General features: G+C 37.2%; 1 non-coding gene across 1 annotated transcript; it reads left to right on the top strand.

Moving 5' to 3' along the window:
• The first annotated feature begins 3,021 nt into the window (after positions 1-3,021).
• LOC117196106 (U6 spliceosomal RNA) lies at positions 3,022-3,130 on the top strand. Its single transcript, XR_004476126.1, has one exon. It is a non-coding gene; the product is annotated as a U6 spliceosomal RNA (small nuclear RNA).
• Positions 3,131-25,646: the final 22,516 nt, after the last annotated feature.

Below are 25,646 nucleotides of genomic sequence, written 5' to 3'. Positions count from 1 at the left end.
TGAACCTACTCAAGCAAAATGGATTTTTCTTTTGATTTGAATCAGACATTATCCCAATTCACCAGTTAATACACTTTAGTTTGGCTCTGTAGTCAACTATGGAGGAAAAAACATGCTAAGTTTTTCCCATTCTAATATCAGATGGGAGTAAGACCTTCAGCAAACAGGCTTCTGTAACTGAATACCAAGAAAAATATGCTACAAAGACCTCAACACCACAGCAACACACTCAGGGAACAAAGCAGGTTTGAATCTTAATTATATGGTAACGTACAGAACAAACCTGGTGTCATGGCATTTTGGGGAGAATAGCTGGTGAGAATTTTCTAGATGCTTTCATTGTGTTTCCTTCACATAAAGCAATAGCAAACAAAAGGTACGGTTGTAGGAGTTCATTATTAACCCATGGTAACTGGCAAAGAAAATGGTGGTATTTTCTGGCAAAGAATGTAACAGTAAATATCATTTCAGAGGTTTAATCTTGCAACCAGAGTCGGTAGTTGTTTCACTACTCCTTGAGCATGAAGGACTCAGAGAGTAGATGATTTATTGTTCGGTCAACAGAGAACAAATTTTAATATTTTGAAAAAAACCTGAGAACTATTAATCCTGGCATGTGTTACTCTTAAACCCAAGGAAATGAAGAAATATTGATCTAATTTCTGCCTTTCAAGAATGAAATTATATATTAACCACACAGCACCCAGCAACATATACAACCAGCACCCCCAGAGATAGTTAGCCTGACATCAGAATTGTGTTTTTCTAGCTAAATACTAATCCCCTCTATGGCATTATACAATTTATTATAAATAGGCTGCTTGATCCAGCAGCCAAGAAATCAAATCAGAATTCTCAGGAAGAACATGGTAAAATAAAGGGGCAGGTAGAGGTAAAGGGGTCAGATGCAAAAAGGCAGACACCTATAGCAGTGCCTAAGAGCTACCTGGTATTCTTGTCAAATGCATATTCTGATTCAGTAGATCTGAGGTGGGGAAGACTGCATTTCTAACAAGCTCATCAGAGATGCTGCTTATCCCAGGAACCCACTCTGAGTACAAAGGGTGGCACTTTTCTGTGTTTAAGAAAGCTCAAACCACCACAATAATACCTACACTGCATACGTGCCCCCAATTTCTCCTTCATGTTCTCTTTTATGGGATTTCTTGAACATCATCTCATTTGTTTTGTTTCTTGTTTTAGCTCATTATGTTTGCAATATTACTTACGGACCTGTTTTTCAGACAAAGAATGAACTCACTGTCCTGAAAGCATCCCTTCCTTTACCACCGCTTCCCAGTTAGACTACGAAGCAAGCACTGCATCTTTGTGCCACTGCCTCTTTTAAAAGACACCTGAATGATAACCTTGAGTGGGACTTCCTACCTGCCCTCAAAAAAAGAGGAAAAGAAGAGTAAATGACAAAATTCTGCAAAACTCAAGCTAGTGAAAGGGAAAAAATAAACAAGACTGTCAGTCTCCAAGGAAGAGAGTACTGTGATTATTAAAATTAATTTTAAAACTTTAGAAATGCATCCAGCATGTTTCAGTTTTCTCATGTGCAAGACTGGATGGGACCAGAGGTCTACTGTGGGTGGGGGATTCAAGTCTGTCTCTACTGCTGTCTAAATATTTCTCCAGCTGAGGAAGAAATATTTCCTGTAGACCTTAGCCATGAAAGCCAGACTCTTGTGCCACCTAGGAAGACAGGAAAATTAAGAAGTCACGTAAGGGTAAGGAAGAGAAGAGTCTTCACCACCTGTTTCCTCCTTTAAGAGGTACTCCTCCTCTCAGAAGTAAAACATCCCAAGCCAGCACTTTACTTTCCCTTTACACCATTTCTGCCAGAAAAAGAAAAAAACAAAAAACTAGAAGTTCAAAACCATAAAGGAATTAAATAAATATCACACTTCACAGAAGGTGAGAGTAGTGTAACACAATGGCATTAAGCTTATCCAGATCTGCAGTGCTGTTCTAAACATTTGATTTTGTTCAGAAAAATCTCATTTACTCTTGGATAAATGCTGCCGTGGCTTACACGACTAGTCACATTTACAACATAGAGTGTAATATGCCTCCCAAAGGGGGGCAGTCTCCATTCACTTTGACAAAGGGCAGCACAGGCAGAAGTGGTTTTGCCACTGTCTGCTCCACGGTCAGGATATGTAAAATGGGGGGAATCCAAACAGTGAAAGCATCCATGGTTCTCATGAAGGAATAGAGCTGACGCAGTTTGTGAACAACAAGTATTCTTACCATCATTATTATTATTACCACCTATCCACACACTTTTAGACATATCAAGAGATATAAAACTTGTTCAGATAGGATAAATCTTTCCTTTTCTGTATTCAAATCAACCAGCTAAAAATACTTATTAAACATAGATGACTGAAACTGAATCAGATACTCCAAGAGAAGCATAAGATAGAATGACCATCTTCGTGTGGCCAACAATCTTTTTAGACAGAATAAACTAATATATATGAAATGATTTATAAAGTCATTTCAGAATAGCCCTAGACAGTATATAATTAAATATTAAATTACGCACAGTCAGGCACAAGTACTAAAATAAATCGGAGAAGGGACAGATCAGTACACACTAAAATGGAAAGACAGTAAAATTTTGCGCAAAGGGCATACTATCAGGAATCAGAATACCTAGTAGTTCATTGTAATGTGGAGCCTGTGCTTGGTTTTGTCACCTGTGAAATGGGAATGACAGTAATACATACCTCTTAGGGTTATTTCAAGAGTTAGAGGAAATGTGAAAATGAAAAAAAAATCTGACTTTATAAAACAAGACACATTTTCTGTTTTATCATAATTGATGATTAGCCCATCTTTTATGAAATGAAGAGGATTTATGCCGTCCTTGAAAAAAGTATGAGCTAGAGAAGAGGGAGGACAGTTATCTAGGAAAAGAGGAAGAGAGAAAGAAAAAGTAGAGGGAGAAATAAGCAATAGGCATAAAAAAGACAAAGACCTGGGAAGGAGGGCAATAAAAACCACAGGCAGGTGCTCACTTCAGCAGCACATATATACTAAAATTGGAATAATACAGAGAAGATTAGCATGGCCCCTGCCCAAGGATGATACACAAATTCACGAAGCGTTCCATATCTTTTAAATTGGGAGATTGGCATTGACATATACACACTATTGTATATAAAACAGATAACTAATAAGGACCTACTGTATGGCACAAGGAACTCTACTCAATACTCTGTAATGACCTATGTGGGAAAAGAATCTCAACAAGAGTGGATATATGTATATATATAACTGATACACTTTGCTGTACAGCAGAAACTAACACAACACTGTCAATCAACTATACTCCAATAAAAATTCATTTAAAAAACCTACAGGTAGTTGACTTCATTTTTAGAGAAAAGCAAATAAATAGGGTTCATTGAAGTGGAAGAATGCCAGGAATGGGCAGGAGTCAACAGCAGGCTCCTCCCACCCCTCTGCTGGTTTCCTGCTTCCAGACTGTCAGGCTCTTTCATCATACATCCCTGGTTCTCAGTCTTCTACAAGCTGACAAAACAAAATAAGGCAGGAAAAAAGAAAACGGAAAAAAAAAAAGATTGACCAACTCTCAGTACTTTGATACAAGGGACAACAGAGGAGGGGCACAGGGGAAGAAGAGATTAGAAAGCATATTAAATTCTCCCCTTGTCTCAGGGATGGTATTTCTGCACATTACTAGACCTGCTCCCAAGCCAGAAAATTTACTTTACCCCATGGCCACCAGCGAGGTGGGCTGGATAATAAGAATATTAGGAGATGGCAATTCTGTAGATGTAAAAGGTACACATTCAAAAGAAGGAAGGAGAGAAAAGAGCAATGGAGTATAAAATAAAGGATTAGCAAGATCCAGAGAAAGATAAAAGAAAGCGCAAGAGAAAAATGGTTCATTTGTAGAACTAATACATTAGGTAAAATTCTAAAACATTGTCCCAGGTTTCAAACGCTTCAAGGGGATTTTAAAAGAGGACAAGCCTACCAGGGATCTGAGTAGATTATACAATATGCAAAGCTGACTCGAAGAGGAAGAATAAGAAGATTTACCACGTGTTCAGTTCCTACCATGTACCGGGAATTCCACCGCGGCTTTACATTTCTTAAATCCATGAATGTTTGTTGTCATCTATAGGATGTGGGCTGCTCAGAAAGCTTGACTTCCCTGAAGTTACCTTCCCATCCTCCAGAACAATCCTCACTTCCGCTACAGCTTGAAATTGCAATTGAAAATTAGTCTTTGATTTCTTCTGTTACAATACAGGCATGTAAAGTATAAGGCCACAACTTTCAAAAATAATTTAGCCCGGGTTAGCCATCTCAGGTAACTGAGAGGAGGTAAGATTAGGGATGAAGAGAAGAGGGCAGAGAAAGAAGATTCTAGGAAAGAGACAGCATTCTCATAATTCAGGATCCAGGCTTCTGAAAGAGGAGATCTATAACTGCAGGCACCTGTTTCCTGTTTCCTATTCCATCAGCTTACCTGGAGCAGGTGCCAATGACAGGTGTGTATGGGAAGATTTTAGAATTAATTTTATACACACACACACACACACACACACACACATATGTATCTGAGGAGAGAGGTGAACTCTACTTTTGTGAGAATTCAGAATATTTCTAGTATTCTGAAAGAGTGAGGCAGCCATATATCTCAAAGTAAAACTAATTTAAACACACACATTCCCTAGAGAACCTGGCTTTGTTGAGCTACAAGGCTGTTACAGTTAATGGAGTCAATGCTCATCTCATTTCACAGGTGAGGAAACCGAGGCCCAGCAAGATCCCATGACTTGCCCAAGCCATGCCATGCAGCCAGTTAGCAGCAGGCCTGAAATTGATGTCTGATGACATTCACCTAGTATCTTCTACATTACCCCACGATGGTATCTTAGGGAGGTGTCACCACATCAAATAACTCTACGTAATACTAAAGTATACCTCGGATTGAAATGAAACAAAGTTCAGGCAAACGCAGACCTGTATCACAGCTGCTAATGGGGTATGAGGAACCTCACTTATGATGCAGTGGAAAAATAGGGGCAAAAGATGCCTAATCTAAAATTATACTTAAACTCTGTGCGTTTTATACCAATTATATATTATGCTTATTAGTTGGTTGCATGTTGTGAGAATTAAATGAAATAACACATAGAAGAGGCCCAGCAAAGTGTTGATTCTCTTTTCTTTCCCCAATTATCAACAAATGATTCTTTTGGGGAAAAAAAAGATAAGTGATTCACTTGTTAGTTTTCCCGAATGCCTTCAAGATCTCCTCCCCTCAGCCTAATTCTGCTTAAACTCTTTTCTTTCTTTCAGAGATGAAGATCAAAAGAAGATATAAGAATTTTTTTTCTTGATTAATCACCTACCCCCAACCTCACTTCTAGTGTGTAGGAAATTAGAGGCAGGAGAAGCTTACTTTGCCTTATAACTGTTATGTGAAGAAGCAATGACAGAGCAAATATCTGTGATATTTTCCCAGGAGCCACAGAAAAATGCTGAAATACAAGTAATGTTGGGCCTGCTTCTGTATTTTATTAGGACGAGATTGCATATGTTGTCATGAGGAAGTGTGTAGTTGGGGTGCTTGTGCACTTACCCTTTTGTTTAATATCACCTATCTTATTCAGGCTGGGCACGTAGGAAAAAAATATTTTGGATTGTGGCTGGTTATGTGCAAAGTCCCATCCTTGGCAATTTATATGCTTTTCTGTTTTCTATACTGAAACTTGGGAGCAAAGGTTTTCCTGATCTTAGGGCTTGGTTTTGTAAAAGAATAGGGGAGAGAATGTAAAATGAAAATTATTGAGTATGCCCTCTATGCCAAGAACCACTGCAGATATGTATTTAATCCTTACACCCATCTTGCCCTCTGGAAGGTAAGGAAGAACATTTTTTTTTTCTTCTGACTCTCTACTAGCATTAAGAAGAATGTCTGGCACATAGTAGGGTTTAATATGTATTTGTTGAATGAATAATAAATTAACAGTCCACCAAGCTGAGTAGCATTATCTTCATCATGCTGATAAAGTGGCTGAGATGCAGAAAGATTAAATTTCCTGGTCATGGTCTTAAACACTAGGCAGATCCAGAATATAAATCAGAGCTGTCTGTCTTTCATTACCAGGGCTCCTTTCTCTCCACTATGCTGCCTTGGTAAAAAGAGCAATGGATTAAACACAGTTCACAAAGTCTCACGGCCTAACAGGTACAGAGGTGAAACATTTTATAAAAATGAAAACTACATTAATTTAATTCACCCTAGTCCATGATGTGACCATCTTCCCTGCCCACCGGCCAACTTAAGTCTTACTGAAACAGGTACATCATGTAGCCTGCAGATATAAGAGATCAATGACAACTGCATGTACTGAGAGAATTTCTAATGATCAAGGGCAGCACTATCTCTTAGTCAAAGATCCTGTGTTCCAGATACTGCAAAAGATGAGTAGTATGACTATGGGCTGGTCATTCAGCATTTCTAATTCTCAGTTTCTTCATCTGTAAATGTTGGGGTGTGGGAGAAGGTACATAATGTTAGTAGGCATCATTCCAGCTTTAATATGCCATGATTCCTTCCTTCTCAACCACAACCAGACAGCTCACAACTGAAGAATTGAGAAAATAAGACTTTTGCCTTGTTTTCTCTCTCCTCAAGGAATCCCACTCCATTTTTATAATTGTCACATATCTGTCTGTAGCATCTACTCTAGGACATTATGAATTGGGGGGGAAAAAGTAGAATATGTTTATCCTTGCCAAAACACATGAACACTTAAAATTGCTATCAGTGATGGTCACCTATCCAGTATATATGTATCTTTCTACATCTTTACCCCTTCTTTATTGTATTTTTTTAATTTATTTTTATTGAAGTATAGTTGATTTACAACATTGTGTTAGTTTCAGGTGTAGAGCAAGGTGATGCAGATATATACATATATATATATGAATATATATATTCTTTTTCAGATTTTTTTCCCTTATAGGTTATTATTAAATATTGAGTATAGTTTTCTATGTTATACATTAGGTCCTTGTTGGTTATTTATTTTATATATAGTAGTGTGTATATGTTAATCCCAAACTCCTACTTTATCCCTGCCACCCTTCCCCTTTAGTAACCATAAGTTTGGGTCCATTTCTCTTTTGTATATAAGTTCATTTGTATCATCTTTCTTTTAGATTCCACCTATAAGAGATATCCTATTTTCATTCTTAAAATTATTATTTTGATCAGGGAGATTTTATAGTTTTACTCCTTGTTTATCATTTCCACTTTATGGTCCAAAACTGTAAGTTTGCTACAGATCCAAGTTTGTTATGGATTAAAAAATGACAAATTTGAACAGTGATTACTGCCACTGAACAGGTTTAGTCAGGAATCAGAACATAACATTGATTTTCTATGACTTAGAATTATGGGTTTTGACTATGGTCTATCGTGGAGAGGCAGAAAATGCCAGGGAGTGAAGTGGGCAGGAAAGAGTAGAACAATGTAGTGATGAATAACAACTAGCATGGCCTCCATGTTGAGGGGAGTAACAGGGAGTAGTAGAGACTGTGGCTGAATGAAGACCACAGGTCCTGACTAAAGGAGACAGCCCCTACTGAGTTGAGTCAAATTTTGCCATGTAGAATTGTTGGTCTAGTGTATCTAAATCTTACAATGTTCATTTAAAAAGCCAGAAATCTGAATTTTTATATGAAATGTGCCCATTTTCAATACTGGTTCAATTTCTAAAAATAAACAAAAACTATGGGCCAAATAAAATATATTTGTGGGCTAAGTTTGGCTAGGGGATTACTAGTTTGAGAACTCTCATTTAGAAAGATCAGTCTCTGAGAATTAGTGTTTCCTTCTTGCACAAGCAGAGTGTGTAGCTGTGTGTATATATCTGTGTGTATCTGACTTAGCAACTAACCGCTAGACACTAAAAAAAAAAAAAAAAAAAAGGAACATATTGATGAAATAACCTGTGACCTCATGGGAAACACAGATGGAGTTTCCATGACACCCTATATTGTTCTGTTAGACTAAAGCTATCAAAATCTACCCTGGGCTGTCTCTCTGGAAACACATTAAAGACTTAGAGAAATAGGAGTTGGAAGATGGTTAAGATTGACTGCTGTGGGTAGAGGATGAAGTGTTCTAAATGTAGGTGGAGATATGTTTGACAGCAAGAAACAAGAAAGGCCCCTCCTAAAGGTGGAGAAATCAAAGAGTAAGAGTGATGTTATAAACCAGTCTGCACACATAGATAAATCCCCAAGCCAACTCTAACTTCTTGAGCATGTATCTCTTAAACAATGGACACTCTATTTGGTAAACAAGTTAAATTTGTCTACATGTTTTAATTTTAAGATAGTTTTCCAATGTTTCAGAGATATGCTATACATGCTCATATAACTTTTTAGAATACTATTGTAGGTAGGAAGTAATTGATAAGGGCACAACAAAAGAATACCCACCCTGCCTTCTCCTCCACCCCTGTGGAGGCCACTTTGAGAATCTCAGCTTTATACAAAGGGCTCTGCTCCCCGTGACCTCTCTGACACAGAAACAACACGTGTACAGTGGGCCATGGCACAGCAAAATATGACAGAAAAGAGAAAATGCCACCAGAATAGTGGAGCTAAACAAGTGGGAGAGAAAGTGGCACAAACCCCTCTTCGTCCCAAATACATTATGGAAAAGTGATCAGAAAAGTGATGGTAACCATGTACTTGGTTAACAACCACACAGTGAGATAACAGAGCCCCAGCTGGAGTTGGAATAATATTCTGTCCCTTATATCTCTACTAAATTTTTTTTAAATTCCCTGTACAATATCTCTTAAGAAGGAAGATTCTCAGTGTAAGTACTACTTTTCATACAGTGCAAGCTATTTCCCCATTCTCTACTCTGAAACTTACTAGCAACACTGAGGTGTTTACAGAATTGAATCCTTTTTCAGTTTTTAGACTAACATATGTTAGTAATGAAGCGTGAAGTGAAGATGAAAGAAATGTAAGGAGATGTGATTACTTTTACCACACAATGGAAAATAATAATAAGGTATTCTACTCTTCTGTACTGAACTTCCCTTACTATTATCCCATGCAATAATCCCCTTGGATATTCCCAGCTACCCCGGGAGTTAAAGAGACCATGGATAATTACTCCATTTACAGACTCAAAGGCATTACCCAATGTCACATTGCTGGGTGAACTGAACCTAAACCTTGATTCCTATGAATCCAATTATAGAGCTTTGTTAACTGTGCCTGTAAATCTTGACCTTACATTCTCATCTTCCAAACCCTCATTTTAAGATAAAGGTACCAAAGAGAAGATATGAATTAATAATTAAACACTGCACTCTAACTAGACCTGTATTTAAGAATCACCACTGGTGTAAATGTAAATGGGTATGCAGGCCAATACAACTTTAGAAATGTTCTCAGGGTTCTAAGTAGTAAGATCATGTATACTTATTTTCTCTGGCAGCTTTAATGCTAGACAATGTACATGCTCCAAGGTTACCATCTCTCTCTTCCTCCTCCATACAGCACAAAGTAACAGATGGGCTATCTCAACTAAAAACATCAGCACTAAAACAAACAAACAAACAAAAAAAAACATCAGCACTTTATTGACCAAGCTTCTGCTAGATTTCATAATAGAAATTTGTGAATTACGATTTCTCCTTTCAGGGATAAGGGGACATAACTATTATTCAGGAAAACCTGTTTTTTGTTTTTTTTTTTTAATTCTCCCAATTCAAATGTTATTCCATTTTTAAGATGCTTGTATTTTTTTTTCTCATTTTATAATACATTCCTGTATAAGAAGTATTTCCTTTCTGACTCATAATACAGTTCTTAGACTCTTAGACCATACCACCTGCTAGAGGGTAACATGCATCTCATTAAAGATAGCTGCCATTATTAATGATCCAGCACAGTTCAACGAGTACAGTAAAACTTTAAGCATAGCATAAAGCAAAATGCTAAAGATAAATTAGGGCTGCAAGGAAACTCAGCTTCAGTAAACCATGTGGCTGAAATATCTATATTCAGCTTCAGTCTAACACTAGAAAATATTAACTATGGGCATTCCACATAACAAATATTTACACTTTAATCTCTCATTCATCCTATAAGTAAACCTAAACCTAAATCTTGAAAGAGAAGCTAAAAATCCTTCTTGGAAATTCTATATAAATATACATTTACAGCTCTACCCACCACCAGTCCTTCCCATCAGGAAACTTCCACAAGCCTCTTAGATAGCCTCATCCACCAGAGGGCAGACAGCAGAAGCAAGAAGACATACAATCCTGCAGCCTGTGGAACAAAAACCACATTCACAGAAAGATAGACAAGATGAAAAGGCAGAGGGCTATGTACCAGATGAAGAAACAAGATAAAACTCCAGAAAAACAACTAAATGAAATGGAGATAGGCAATCTTCCAGAAAAAGAATTCACAATAATGATAGTGAAGATGATCCAGGACCTTGGAAAAAGAATGGAGGAAAAGATCAAGAAGATGCAAGAAATGTTTAACAAAGATCTAGAAGAATTAAAGAACAAACAAACAGAGATGAACAATACTATAACTGAAATGAAAAATACACTAGAAGGAATCAATAGCAGAATAACTGAGGCAGAAGAAGGGATAAGTGACCTGGAAGACAGAATGGTGGAATTCACTGCTGCAGAACAGAATAAAGAAAAAAAGAATGAAAAGAAAGGAAGACAGCCTAAGAGACCACTGGGACAACATTAAACACAACAACATTCACATTATAGGGGTCCCAGAAGGAGAAGAGGGAGAGAAAGGACGCGAGAAAATATTTGAAGAGATTATATTTGAAAACTTCTCTAACATGGGAAAGGAAATAGTCACCCAAGTCCAGGAAGCATAGTGAGTCCCATACAGGATAAACCTAAGGAGAAAAACGCCAAGACACATTGTAATCAAATTGGCAAAAATTAAAGACAAATAAAAATTAATGAAAGCAGCAAGGGAAAAACGACAAATAACATAAAAGGGAACTTCTATAAGGTTAGCAGCTGATTTCTCAGCAGAAACTCTACAAGCCAGAAGGGAGCAGCATGATATACTTAAAGTGATGAAAGGGAAGAACCTACAACCAAGATTACTCTACCCGGCAAGGATCTCATTCAGATTCGATGGAGAAATCAAAAGCTTTACAGACAAGCAAAAGCTAAGAGAATTCAGCACCACCAAACCAGCTTTACAAAATATGCTAAAGGAACTTCTCTAAGAGGAAAACACAAGAGAAGAAAACAACATACAAAAACAAATCCAAAACAATTAAGAAAATGGTAATAGGAACATACATATTGATAGTTACCTTAAAGTGAATGGATCAAATGCTCCAACCAAAAGACACAGGCTTGCTGAATGGATACAAAAACAAGTCCTATATATATGCTGTCTACAATAGACCCACTTCAGATCCAGGGACACATACAGGCTGAAAATGAGGGGATGGAAAAAGATATTCTATGCAAATGGAAATCAAAAGAAAGCTGGAGTAGCAATGCTCATATCAGATAAAATAGGCTTTAAAATAAAGAATGTTGCAAGAGACAAGGAAGGACACTACATAATGATCAAGGGATCAATCCAAGAAGAAGATATAACAATTATAAATAAATATGCACCCAACATAGGAGCACCTCAATACATAAGGCAACTGCTAATAGCTCTAAAAGAGGAAATAGATAGTAACAAAGTAATACTGGGGGACTTCAACACCTCACTTACACCAATGGACAGATCATCCAAACAGAAAATTAATAAGGAAACACAAGCTTTAAATGACACAATAGAACAGATAGATTTTGATATTTATAGGACATTCCATCCAAAAATAGCAGATTAAACTTTCTTCTCAAGTGCACACAGAACATTCGGCAGGATAGATCACATCTTGGGTCACAAATCAAGCCTCAGTAAATTTAAGAAAATTGAAATCATATCAAGCATCTTTTCTGACCACAACACTCTGAGATTAAAAATCAATTACAGGGAGAAAAATGTAAAAAGCACAAACTTATGGAGGCTAAACAATACGTTATTAAATAACCAAGAGATCACTGAAGACATCAAAGAGGCAATCAAAAAATACCTAGAGACTTATGACAATGAAAACACGACGATCCAAAACCTAGGGATGCAGCAAAAGCAGTTCTAAGAGGGAAGTTTACAGCTATACAAACTTACCTCAAGAAACAAGAAAAATCTCAAACAATCTAACGTTACACCTAAAGGAACTAGAGATAGAAAAACAAGTAAAGCCCAAAGTTAGCAGAAGGAAAGAAATCATAAAGATCAGAGCAGAAATAAATGAAACAGAAACAAAGAAAACAATAGCAAAGATCAATAAAACTAAAAGGTGGTTCTTTGAGAAGATAAACAAAATTCATAAAGCATTAGCCAGACTCATCAAGAAAAAGAGGGAGAGGACTCAAATAGGAGAAGTCACAACAGACACCGCAGAAATACAAAGCATCCTAAGAGACTACTACAAGCAACTCTATGCCAATAAAATGGGCAACCTGGAAGAAATGGACAAATTCTTAGAAAGGTATAACCTTACAAGACTGAACCAGGAAGAAATAGAAAATAGACCAATCACAAGTAATGAAATTGAAACTGTGATTAAAAATTTTCCAACAAACAAAAGCCCAGGACCAGATGGCTTCACAACTGAATTCTATCAAACATTTACAGAAGAGCTAACACCCATCCTTCTCAAACTCTTCCAAAAAATTGCAGAGGAAGGAAAACTCCCAAACTCATTCTATGAGGCCACCATCACCCTGATACCAAAACCAGACAAAGATACTACAAAAAAAAGAAAATTACAGACCAATATCACTGATGAATATAAATGCAAAAATCCTCAACAAAATACTAGCACACAGTATCCAACAACACATTAAAAGGATCATACACCATGATCAAGTGTGATTTATCCCAGAGATGCAAGGATTCTTCAATATAAGCAAATCAATCAATGTGATACACCATATTAACAAACTGAAGAAGAAAAAACATATGACCATCTCAATAGATGCAGAAAAAGCTTTTCACAAAATTCAACACACATTTATGATAAAAACTTTCCAGAAAGTGGGCATAGAGGGAACCTACCTCAACATAATAAAGTCCATATATGACAAACCCACAGCAACATCATTCTCAATGGTGAGAAACTGAAAGCATTTCCTCTCAGATCAGGAGCAAGACAAGGATGTCCAGTTTCACTGATATTATTCAACATAGTTTTGGAAGTCCTAGCCACGGCAATCAGAGAAGAAAAAGAAAGAAAAGGAATACAAATTGGAAAAGAAGAAGTAAAACTGTCACTGTTTGCAGATGACATGATACTATACATAGAGAATCCTAAAGATGCTACCAGAAAACTACTAGAGCTGATCAATCAATTTGGCAAAATAGCAGGATACAAAATTAATGCACAGAAATCGCTTGCATTCCTATACAGTGATGATGAAAAATCTGAAAGAAAAATTAAGGAAACACTCCCATTTACTTTTTCAATACAAAGAATAAAATACCTAGGAATAAACCTACCTAAAGAGGAGACAAAAGACCTGTATGCAGAAAACTATAAGACACTGCTGAAAGAAATTAAAGATGATACCAACAGATGGAGAGATACACCATGTTCTTGGATTGGAAGAATCAATATTGTGAAAATGACTATATTACCCAAAGCCATCTACAGATTCAATGCAATCCCTATCAAATTACCAATGGCATTTTTTACAGAACTAGAACAAAAAATCTTAAAATTTGTATGGAGACACAAAGGACCCCGAATAGCCAAAGCAGTCTTGAGGGAAAAAAACGGAGCTGGAGGAATCAGACTCCCTGACTTCAGACTATAGTACAAAGCTACAGTCATCAAGACAATATGGTAATGGCACAAAAACAGAAATATAGATCAATGGAAAAGGATAGAAAGCCCAGAGATAAATCCACACACCTATGAGCAACTAATCTATGACAAAGGAGGCAAGGATATACAATGGAGAAAAGAGCCTCTTCAATAAGTGGTGCTGGGAAAACTGGAGAGCTACATGTAAAAGAATGAAATTAGAACACTCCCTAACACCATACACAAAAATAAACTCAAAATGGATTAGAGACCTAAATGTAAGACAGGACACTATAAAATTCTTAGAGGAAAACATAGGAAGAATACTCTTTGACATAAATCACAGCAACATCTTTTTTAATCCACCTCCTAGAGTAATGGAAATAAAAACAAAAATAAACAAATGGGACCCAATGAAATTTAAAAGCTTTTGCACAGCAAAGGAAACCATAAACAAAACGAAAAGACAACCCACAGAATGGGAGAAGATATTTGCAAATGAATCATCAGACAAAGGATTAATCTCCAAAATATATAAACAGCTCATGCAACTCAATATTAAAAAAACAAACAACCCAATCGAAAAATGGGCAGAAGACCTAAATACATGTTTCTCCAAAGAAGACATACAGATTGCCAAGAAGCACATGAAAAGCTGCTCAACATCACTAATTGTTAGAGAAATGCACATCAAAACTACAATGAGGTATCACCTCACACCAGTTAGAATGGGCATCATCAGAAAATCTACAAACAACAAATGTTGGAGAGGGTGTGGAGAAAAGGGAACCCTCTTGCACTGTTGGTGGGAATGTAAATTGATACAGGCATTATGGATAACAGTATGGAGTTTCCTTAAAGAACTAAAAATAGAATTACCATATGACCCAGCAATCCCACTACTGGGCATATACCTAGAGAAAACCATAATTCAAAAAGACACATGCACCCCAATGTTCTTTGCAGCACTATTTATAATAGCCAGGTCATGAAAGCCACCTAAATGTCCATCAACAGATGAATGGATAAAGGAGATGTGGTACATATATACAGTGGAATATTACTCAGCCATAAAAAGGAACAAAATTGGGTCATTTGTAGAGACATGGATGCATCTAGAGCCTGTCATACAGAGTGAAGTAAGTCAGAAAGAGAAAAACAAATACCGTATATTAACACATATATGTGGAGCCTAGAAAACTGTATAGATGAACCAGTTTGTAGAGCAGAAATTGAGTCACAGAAGTAGAGAAAAAAACGTATGGACACCGAGGGGGGAAAGCGGTGGGGGGTGGGGGTGGTGTGATGAATTGGGAGATTGGGATTGACATGTATACACTGATGTGTATAAAATGGATGACTAATAAGAAAAATTATAAATTAATAGTATATATATACACATTTACAGAATTTATTATTTTATGAATTGGATATTACCTGCATTAGCATGGTACAAGGAATATGCTAAATGTTTTAAATTACTTGATCCAAATTTCCCTTCTGCTTTTAAATTTGAGTAAAACACTTCTCAAGATAATATTGTTCATAGTTTAGCATTGTTTCCCCAAATGTGAGAATGTTTCTAATTTGTGGCATTATGTTACTGTGTTTTCTTATTTTATTAAATGATGCCATTTTCTGCCTTTCACACCCAAATAGCATCTGCTAGCCACAAAACCAGAAACACATCTTTGAATTAAATGCTTATTTTATTTTCCCTAGGGACAACAAATTGTAGAATTACCTTCTAAAGATTTACTGTTTCCTTTCCCTTTATCTCAGGCCCCAATATACATTCAAAATGTCCTCTGAATTAACAACCGTCCCATCTGGCTGAGAAGTGATGGACACGGCTCCTTAATCACGCTGTACACTCCGTTCTTGGCACCTCCATACCCGAAAGATATCAACAAATTGGATGGAAGTCAGAGAACAGCAAGAAAAATGATTAAAGAGATAGAGGCATTGACTTATGAGGAAAGATGAAAGGATGAAATCTGTGTAGCTTGGCAAAGCAACAGCTGAGGTGGTGTATGATAACTTTCTACGAGCATTTGAAGAATGTAAACACTGAGAGAAGACAGGGAACTTTTTCCTTTTTTTTTTTTTTAAAAAAACTTCTTTATTGGAGTATAACTGCTTTACAATGGTGTGTTACTTTTTAGAATAGTCTAGGGAATAAGCCAAGCAAGAGGACAGAAGTGAATAAATGAGAGAGAGATGCTAAGAGGGGAGGTTTGCTCATCAATTGCAGTTTCTGATAAATTACAAAGTGCAATCTAAAGAAAAGGACTGGCATCTCAGGTTTGTACATTACCATCAGGGTCGACCTACATTGAGAAAATGGCAAGGGAGAGAATAAGTAGTATTTGTTTGTACATGTACATATAATAGGTGTGCTGTCGTTTTCAGTTTACCAAGTGCTTTCACATGCATTACCTCATCCAAATGTCACAATGACCTTATGCCATTATTAATTCATCTTAAATAAGGACATGATGAGGTTTACTAATGCATACTATTGAGGCAAACAAGAAAGACACAAGTAAAACATCTCTAACCCTGAGTTTACAATCTGTTCACTCTCACGACACTATATTCCAGAATTCCAATACAGTTTAGAGTATACTCATACACAGTTCAGATAAAGAATTTAAGGTGATGTTCTAGGCAATGGTCTGTCTTCATTCTACCTGTTTTCTTGCTGTTCTCTCTTGGAGTAGATTAGATATGAAGTGCTCCCAGGGGGAATTTTTGCGGTGAGTAATCTCTTAAAGCTATAGATGACCCAGTGTGAAAATGATCCCTGATTCAGGTGTCTGGTTACCCCTTTCCCTTGGGTGATGGATTTCAATGCAGCTTCAGACCTTAACTCAGTTAACCGAAGCCCTCAGATCATTCATTAATGCAGTGTTGAGATGCACTTAATATGATATCCCACCCTTTGCAAGGATATTTACTGCATAAACAGAATCAAATTCTTAACGAGATGGAGCTCAAACGTGCTAAGAGATGTCATTTATGTTTTGTTGCCAGGTTTCAGCTTCCTGAATCCTTTCAACCACCTACCACATGCTAGGTCTGTAATGGAGACCTCCATGGAGAATAAACCAGGTGTGAACACTACTGTTTCTAACTAGAGGTTGGTTCTAAATCTACTGAAGTTTTCTGACACTGATGAACTGGAATATATATGAGCTATGAAGACACCTTTTGCACAGAGTCTGGACAATATTCTCCTTTTCCTTTCCTTTCCCTTCCCTTCATCCATGAAGTGATTTCCTATTAGCCTTTTCTAAGTTCTTGCTGGAAACAAAAAAGGACGCATTTCTTATCCATTAGGAAACCCAGGGTACCCAAACCATAACAGCCATGTGGAAGAAGTGAAAGAATCAGTCCAAAAGTACATAATGTAATGAGAACCAAAGATCTCCCCACTACATCAGGAGAGTCTTCCTTGTAGAATTAAGAGCTTTTAGAAATTTTGCTTTGTCCTGGAATTTGTGGACCTTCACACAAAATGTGTATCCTTCACCTAGAACATATAAAGTCCTGTTCTTAGAGAAAGTAAAGAAATGGGGAAGATTGGCCTTCACTCTAAAACCACGGAATTTATCCCAAATATAAGGAAGTGGTTAGCAGGTAATGGTTTTTGCATGGCAGTCCCTTTTGAAATGCTATCATTAAAATAGTGAAATCTAGCCCAGAGATAAACCCACGCACATATGGTCACCTTATCTTTGACAAAGGAGGCAGAAATATACAGTGGAGAAAGGACAGCCTATTCAATAAGTGGTGCTGGGAAAACTGGACAGCTACATGTAAAAGTATGAGATTAGATCACTCCCTAACACCATACACAAAAATAAGCTCAAAATGGATTAAAGACCTAAATGTAAGGCCAGAAACTATCAAACTCTTAGAGGAAAACATAGGCAGAACACTCTATGACATAAATCACAGCAAGATCCTTTTTGACCCACCTCCTAGAGAAATGGAAATAAAAACAAAAGTAAACAATTGGGACCTAATGAAACTTAAAAGCTTTTGCGCAGCAAAGGAAACCATAAAGAAGACCAAAAGACAACCCTCAGAATGGGAGAAAATATTTGCAAATGAAGCAACTGACAAAGGATTAACCTCCAAAATTTATAAGCAGCTCATGCAGCTTAATAACAAAAGAATAAACAACCCAATCCAAAAATGGGCAGAAGACCTAAATAGACATTTCTCCAAAGAAGATATACAGAGTGCCAACAAACACATGAAAGAATGCTCAACATCACTAATCATTAGAGAAATGCAAATCAAAACTACAATGAGATATCATCTCACACCTGTCAGAATGGCCATCATCAAAAAATCTAGAAACAATAAATGCTGGAGAGGGTGTGGAGAAAAGGGAAACCTCTTACACTGTTGGTGGGAATGTAAATTGATACAGCCACTGTGGAGAACAGTATGGAGGTTCCTTAAAAAGCTACAAATAGAACTACCATATGACCCAGCAATCCCACTACTGGGCATATACCCTGAGAAAACCATAATTCAAAAAGAGTCATGTACCAAAATGTTCATTGCAGCTCTATTTACAATAGCCCAGAGATGGAAACAACCTAAGTGTCCATCATCGGATGAATGGATAAAGAAGATGTGGCACATATATACAATGGAATATTACTCAGCCATAAAAAGAGACGAAATTGAGCTATTTGTAATGAGGTGGATAGACCTAGAGTCTGTCATACAGAGTGAAGTAAGTCAGAAAGAGAGAGACAAATACCGTATGCTAACACATATATATGGAATTTAAGAAAAAAAAATGTCATGAAAAACCTAGGGGTGAAACAGGAATAAAGACACAGACTTACTAGAGAATGGACTTGAGGCTATGGGGAGGGGGAAGGGTAAACGGTGACAAAGCAATAAAGAGGCATGGACATGTATACACTACCAAACGTAAGGTAGATAGCTAGTGGGAAGCAGCCGCATAGCACAGGGAGATCAGCTCGGTGCTTTGTGACCGCCTGGAGGGGTGGGATAGGGAGGGTGGGAGGGAGGGTGACGCATGCAGGAAGAGATATGGGAACATATGTATATATATATAACTGATTCATTTTTTTGTGAAGCTGAAACTAGCATACCATTGTAAAGCAATTATGCTCCAATAAAGATGTTTAAAAAAAAAAATAAAAAAATAAAAAAAAATAAAATAAAATAGTGAAATCTATTTTAGAGCCAGCTCCACCTGTTAGATCTCAGATGGCTGCAAGTTTCTGAGCATATATGTTCTATAGCAGTATGTCTCAAATTTTAATGTGTTTATGAATCACTGGGGGATCTTCTTAAAGTACAGGTCTTGATACCATAAGTCTGGGCTAGGGCTAGGATTCTGAATTTCTAATAAGTTCCCAGAGGATGTTGATGCTGCTGGTCCATGTACTACATTTGGAATAGCAAGACTCCATAGGGCATTTCCATTCTGACTGCACCACGCAGCAGGGAAAAATGGCTGCAAACTGGCCATATACATGGGAAAATTTACTTTTGATTTACATTCTCCATTTCATATGGCATTAACAGAACACATTCAGGTAATAAAGCAGGCACAGATATTTACAGTTTTATTTACAGACAGTTGTTAAAACATTTTCCTTCTTTGAATTCATGCTCAGTTTTTATAAATGTGTTTCTAAATCCATGCCCTTATGAAAATACTATTTCAGAAAAGGGCTCTGTAGAAGAATAGCCACAAGGGTCAACTTGTCCCTAGTGGCAAAGGTTTCAAATATAGACCACTGATACTTTTACCAAACAGGGTTAATATGGGGTTGCTGTATTTGTTTCTGATGAAAGCATTAATTTCTAAAATATAAAGTGATAATATTTAGCATTTCCTCCTTTTGCCATATAGAAAGCACCTCAAAGGGAAAAAAAAAAAAAAGAAAGAAAGAAAAGAAAAGAAAAAGAAAGGGGCTCTGGTCTGTCTTGACCTCTGAAAGATATCTTTTGCAAGGAATTTTTAAGCTTCAGCCCAAAAAGTGGTCTTCTGAACTTCTTCCTGAGGGTAAAATGCAAACCAGGATGATGAACCTCTCAGTGGCTGTTTTGGGGGGTGGAGGAGGGGCCATCCAGACCCAGTGAATCACCAAAGAAACCGGAGGCCTATCTCTCTGTGAAGCTAAACTTCAAAAAACAAGCCAGGAGACAGAAAGGGAAAAGTGTGACTGCTCTGACAGCAAAAACAAGCAAATATCTCCAGAGGGGATTAGTCCCTCTGCTTCAAAGTAACCAAAACAAAGAAAGCTGAGCTACCTTCACTGGGAACAACCCCTGTCCATCAAACAAGAATGAACTCAGCAAACAGCACCCACGTGCCCGACTCAACAGCCAGGATGGCTAATAGCCACTAACACACTTTCACTATCAAGATTTAACTTCTCAAATCCAATTCCCTTTTATGGAATCATAGGGATGTTAGAGATCATGCAACTCCACCCCCCACTGAAAGCCAGTGTGCCCTTCACATCCAACCTACCGGCCTGTCTTCCAGGTTCTGTTCTAGCAGGAGTGTTCCTGGTTTCACAAAACAACTTTAATTGCTGGAAAGTAGTTCCTTAATTTGGAACCAAATTTTAAGTTTAATTTATGGAGAAAGTTTTGGCCTTTGGAGAGCAAGTCCAATTTCACTTCCATGCAGGAACTCTTCAAATAAAAAGATGGCTATCATATCCCCAAGGCATAGCCCTTTCCCCAGTTTAATCATCTCATATGATGGAATACGGATTTTTTTTAACCATCCGATTACCATCTTGTTTCCAACGGCTCTTTTAAAATATATTAGCCAAACATAAGACTCCAGATTTAACCTATTCAGTGCAGAGTAAGTTTGGATTTTTATCTCCCACATTCTCTAGACTATATTTCTATTAGCTCATTGTAAGATCAGTCTAGTCTTTATCAGAAGTTGTGTGAACAACTGATGTCTGTTTTTCCACAAACTGATAGTAAGTTACATTTCCCTAAACCTGTCTCACGCAATGGAAGTATTAATTTAAGTGTGGGACTTCATGTTTATTCCCATTGATATTCAGTTTGTTCACTTTAGCTCACCGTTTAAGCTGACAGCCTTCTGAATTTTTATTTTGTTATTCAGGGTACTGGATAGCCCTCACAAATTTGACTTTCGAAAATTTGATATGCAGGCCCTCTATTTTGTTATCCAAATCACTGCTGAAATTACCAAATAGAAAGAGGCTCAAAGCAGAAATAAATGCAGATTGATAGAGACTTTCAGTATATTTCATCAGCCAAATATTGATTTGCTTAAATGCTCCATCTTCTCTTATTTTCTCTCTTCCATTTACTGGCCTTAAGCAAGGCTCTTGTGTTTGGGGGAACAAACCAGACCTGAAAGAATCCTCACTTTGACTCTGGTTTCTCACCCTTCCAATTTCCTCTGCCTAGAGATAATACCCAAGACTCAAGATAATACTCAAATAAGACAAGACTCAAGCCTAAGTTAGACGTGCTCTAAACCCCCTAAATCTTGGACTACACTATACTACATCTCAGAACATAGAGGATTTCACTGGACACTCAAGGAGGTCAGATTAGAGAGTTAAGTGACTCACACTTTGGGAATTCAAACAATGATTTGAGACCAGCTATTGCAGTAAGAAACATGCCTCATGGAAGGACTTCAAGGTGTATTCCTACTAAACATAACATAAAATACAATTTAGAGAGTTGATAACTTAACTTTAAGGGACAGTGTGGCATCACAGTAAGTCAGCAGTTTAGGCTTTCAATCTGCCCACAGAGTTAGATTTTGTTGAAGGCGAAATGCTCAGCATGGTAACTAATCAGCACACTCTCTCCAAACATCCCCTGCCTTTATTTTCGGTTGCTTGTTACTTCAATTCACATCGATTTATCCTCCCTCACAACTCAACCCACAACTTTCTCATTGCCTGACCTGAGGCATGGATAGCAATTTTCAGTGTAATCAGCCAGAGGATGTAATCAGTGCAATTAACAGATGGATTGGGAATACTACATGAAACCTAAATTAAAATCCCACTAAAATCACTGTACTGTATCTGTAAATACCCACACTAAATAAATATTTCTTGGGTAAGTTTCTGGCAGTGGGATGATAATTTTAATGGAAAACTTTTAATGAGTTTAGCCCCTATCTGCATCCTTAATTCACTGATTTGGTATACTTTATTGAGCACCTACGGTATGCCTATTCTTATGATGCAACGAAAGCACAACAGGATGTGGTATCTTTCCTCAAGGAAGATTGGAGCGTTGAAAAAATGAGTCTTAAAGTCATGAAAATATTCTGTAAACAGTAAAAGACAGTGGTAGGCTAAACATGCAAACAAAAAGACTAGTAGCTTGGGAAGAAGAGTTTTACGTTTGGCTCTGCTGCAATCTGTCTGAAATTCTATGGGTCACCGTTATAATCACCCTTAACGCCTTTACCTCTCTTCCTCGCCATTTTCCTTCATTCACAGAACCTCCCATCCCCTTGCTGAACCCATCTGTCTCCTTTGCCTTGCTTATGGAGGAGCAGCTAAATGGTACCAGGAAGGAGGTGGGGTAACAAAAACATATAGCTAGCCTAACTGGTTTCACTTTAATTCATGACCAAAAGTTCATTTGGACCCTAATCGCTGCCAAAATACTATTATTGGGAGGTCTGAGGTTTACAAGTGGAACTTCAAGGTTATTGCCTCTTCTGATGTAGGTACAGAACTTTCCAATGGCTTTGTGACTGGTGCTCAGACCTCAGCAATGAAATTCATGTTGTTAATTTATTTTCTTGTTGAACTTTATAAAAGATTTCAAACAAGAAACACATGGTGTACATAAATGTGGTAGATTCCATTCTTAGCTTATTTTTCTTAGTGGACAGCATGTCTCCCATGATATCAGTAGTAAAATAGACTAATGGGAACTATAGATGGAAAAGATACATAGGCTGTGTTTCACACTATCCATTATGTCATTTGGAGTTTCATTTAAACTGGTGAGCTAAATGCACATAGTTATTCCAAGAAATCCTCATTCCTATATCCGATTATTTCTTTTTAAATAATCAGTGTAAAAATACAATAAAGCATTTATGAGTGCAGCTGATTTGGAACATATGAAATATACTTTCAACTGAAAAGTCAAAAATTTTTAGAATTTGTCCTGGAATGTAATTTCTATGAAGATTAAATTAAGTTAATGCTTCTAATATATCCAGTGAGTTACTTCTGTCTAGAATGGGATGAAAGAGATAAACATTCTTACACAAGGGGGAGGGGGCTTCTGAGACTTCTTCCTGGGTGTCACTACTTAAAGTTCTTTCGCCATCTCACAGCCCTAAAAAACCAGATTAAATGGTGTCTAAACTCAGCTCTCTAGCAACTAATTCTGCATCTACCTGATTTCTCAGCTCTTTCCTCAATGCCATATGACTCCCTGCTCTCCAAAATCTTTAGAAGATTGTCTTTGAATGGCTAGCTTCCTTTAATATGACCCTAACACCACAGATTTGTTTAGTCTCGTTTTGAACACTGTGTAAATGAAATCATATGGGTTTCATGCACATTATTGAGTATTTAGTTATAATTATGCTGACAAATATAAATTTAGAAATATAAGAATATATTAGCCAAATTTTACTAGGGAAAATGCCCCCCAAAAATGCCCATTTTGGTTTCATGCAATGAAAAAGTTTTCAATTGAAAATCGGTATCAGTATGATAGGAGAAGAAACATATTATATAAGTTAGGCTACAGGTTAGGCTGCTATAACAAAGAAGTAGAAAAATGCAGTGATATATATAACAGAGAAATTGATCTCTTACATAAAAGTCTAGGTAGATGACTTGGGTATGGTATGGTGGTTTGATTTGGTATGTTTTGGTATGATTTGGGTTTGAGGGTATTGGGTATTGTCAGTCTGCCATTTTCAACATGTGGCTTCCATTTCACGATCCAAGATGTTTTAGGTTCCATCATTATGAACACATTTCGGCTAGAAGGAATGAGGAAGGACATATCTCCTCCTCTTAAGAAAACAGCCTCAAACTTGAACATAACCATTCCTGCTCACTTTCTATTAACCAGAACGTAGTCACTGGACCATACCTTTCTGCAAGGGAAGCTTGGAAATGTATTCTTTATCTGGGTGGCCATGTGCCCAGAGAAAAGTTCTATTACTGCAAAAGAAGGGAAGAATAGATATTGAAAAACAACTAACAGTTAATGCCATATACATCAAGTTTTTGCTCTAAAAAACAATGGTTGGATTTGCCCTATGTATCTTACAAAAACTGTATTATCGTACAACTGATACAAATGTATAGTTTGTACAGTTAGCGTAATTGAAGATTATGTATTTTATGTGTTGGCTTGTTTAATATCTATCTCTTCTACTAGACTCTAAGATCCAAAAGGGGAGAGATCATGTCTATCTTGTGAACCATTTTGTAATAATTTTTTTTAATAGATCTTTGTTGGGGTATAATTGCTTCACAATACTGTGTTAGTTTCTGTTGCACAACAAAGCGAATCAGCTATATGCATACACATGTCCCCATATACTCTCCCTCTTGAGCCTCCCGCCCATCTTCCTTATCCCGCCCCTCTGGGTCATTGCAATGCACTCAGCCGATCTCCCTGTGCTATGCTGCTGCTTCCCACCAGCCAACTATTTTACATTCGGTAGTGTATACATCTCAATGCTACTCTCACTTCGCCCCAGCTTTGACCTCCCATCCCATGTCCTCAAGTCCATTTACTATGTCTACCTCTTTATTCCTGCCCTGAAACTAGGTTCATCAGTACCATTTTTTTCTTTTTAAGATTCCATATATATGCGTTAGCATATGGTATTTGTTTTTCTCTTTCTGACTTACTTCACTCTGTATGACAGACTCTAGGTCCATCCACGTCACTACAAATAACTCAATTTTGTTTCTTTTTATGGCTGAGTAATATTCCATTGTATATATGTGCCACAGCTTCTTTATCCATTCATCTGCCGATGGACATTTAGGTTGGTTCCATGCCCTGGCTATTGTAAATAATGCTTCAATAAACACTGTGGTACATGTCTCTTTTTGAATTATGGTTTTCTTAGGGTATATGCCAAGTAGTGGGATTGCTGGGTCATATGATAGTTCTATTTTTAGTTTTTTAAGGAACCTCCATACTGTTCTCCATAGTGGCTGTATCAATCTACATTCCAACCAACAGTGCAGGAGGGTTCCCTTTTCACCCTTTCCAGCATTTATTGTTTCTAGATTTTTTGATAATGGCCATTCTGACCGGCATGAGGTGATACCTCATTGTAGCTTTGATTTGCATTTCCCTAATAATTAGTGATGTTGAACATCTTTTCATGTGCCTCTTGACCATCTGTATGTCTTCCTTGGTGAAACATCTATTTAGGTCTTCTGCCCAATTTTTAACTGGATTGTTTGGTTTTTTGATATTGAGCTCGATGAGCTGTTTGTATATTTTACAGATTAATCCTTTGTCTGTTGTTTCATTTGGAAACTATTCGTCAACTATGTTGAATAAGAGTGGCAAGAGTGGACATCCTTGTCTTGTTCCTGATCTTAGTGGAAAGGCTTTCACTTTTTCACCATTGAGTATGATGCTTGCTGTGGGTTTGTCATCTATG

This window comes from Orcinus orca, chromosome 5 (genome assembly GCF_937001465.1).
Source record: "Orcinus orca chromosome 5, mOrcOrc1.1, whole genome shotgun sequence".
In the NCBI taxonomy this organism is placed as follows: domain Eukaryota; kingdom Metazoa; phylum Chordata; class Mammalia; order Artiodactyla; family Delphinidae; genus Orcinus; species Orcinus orca.
This window is presented reverse-complemented; position numbering and strand designations above follow the sequence as displayed.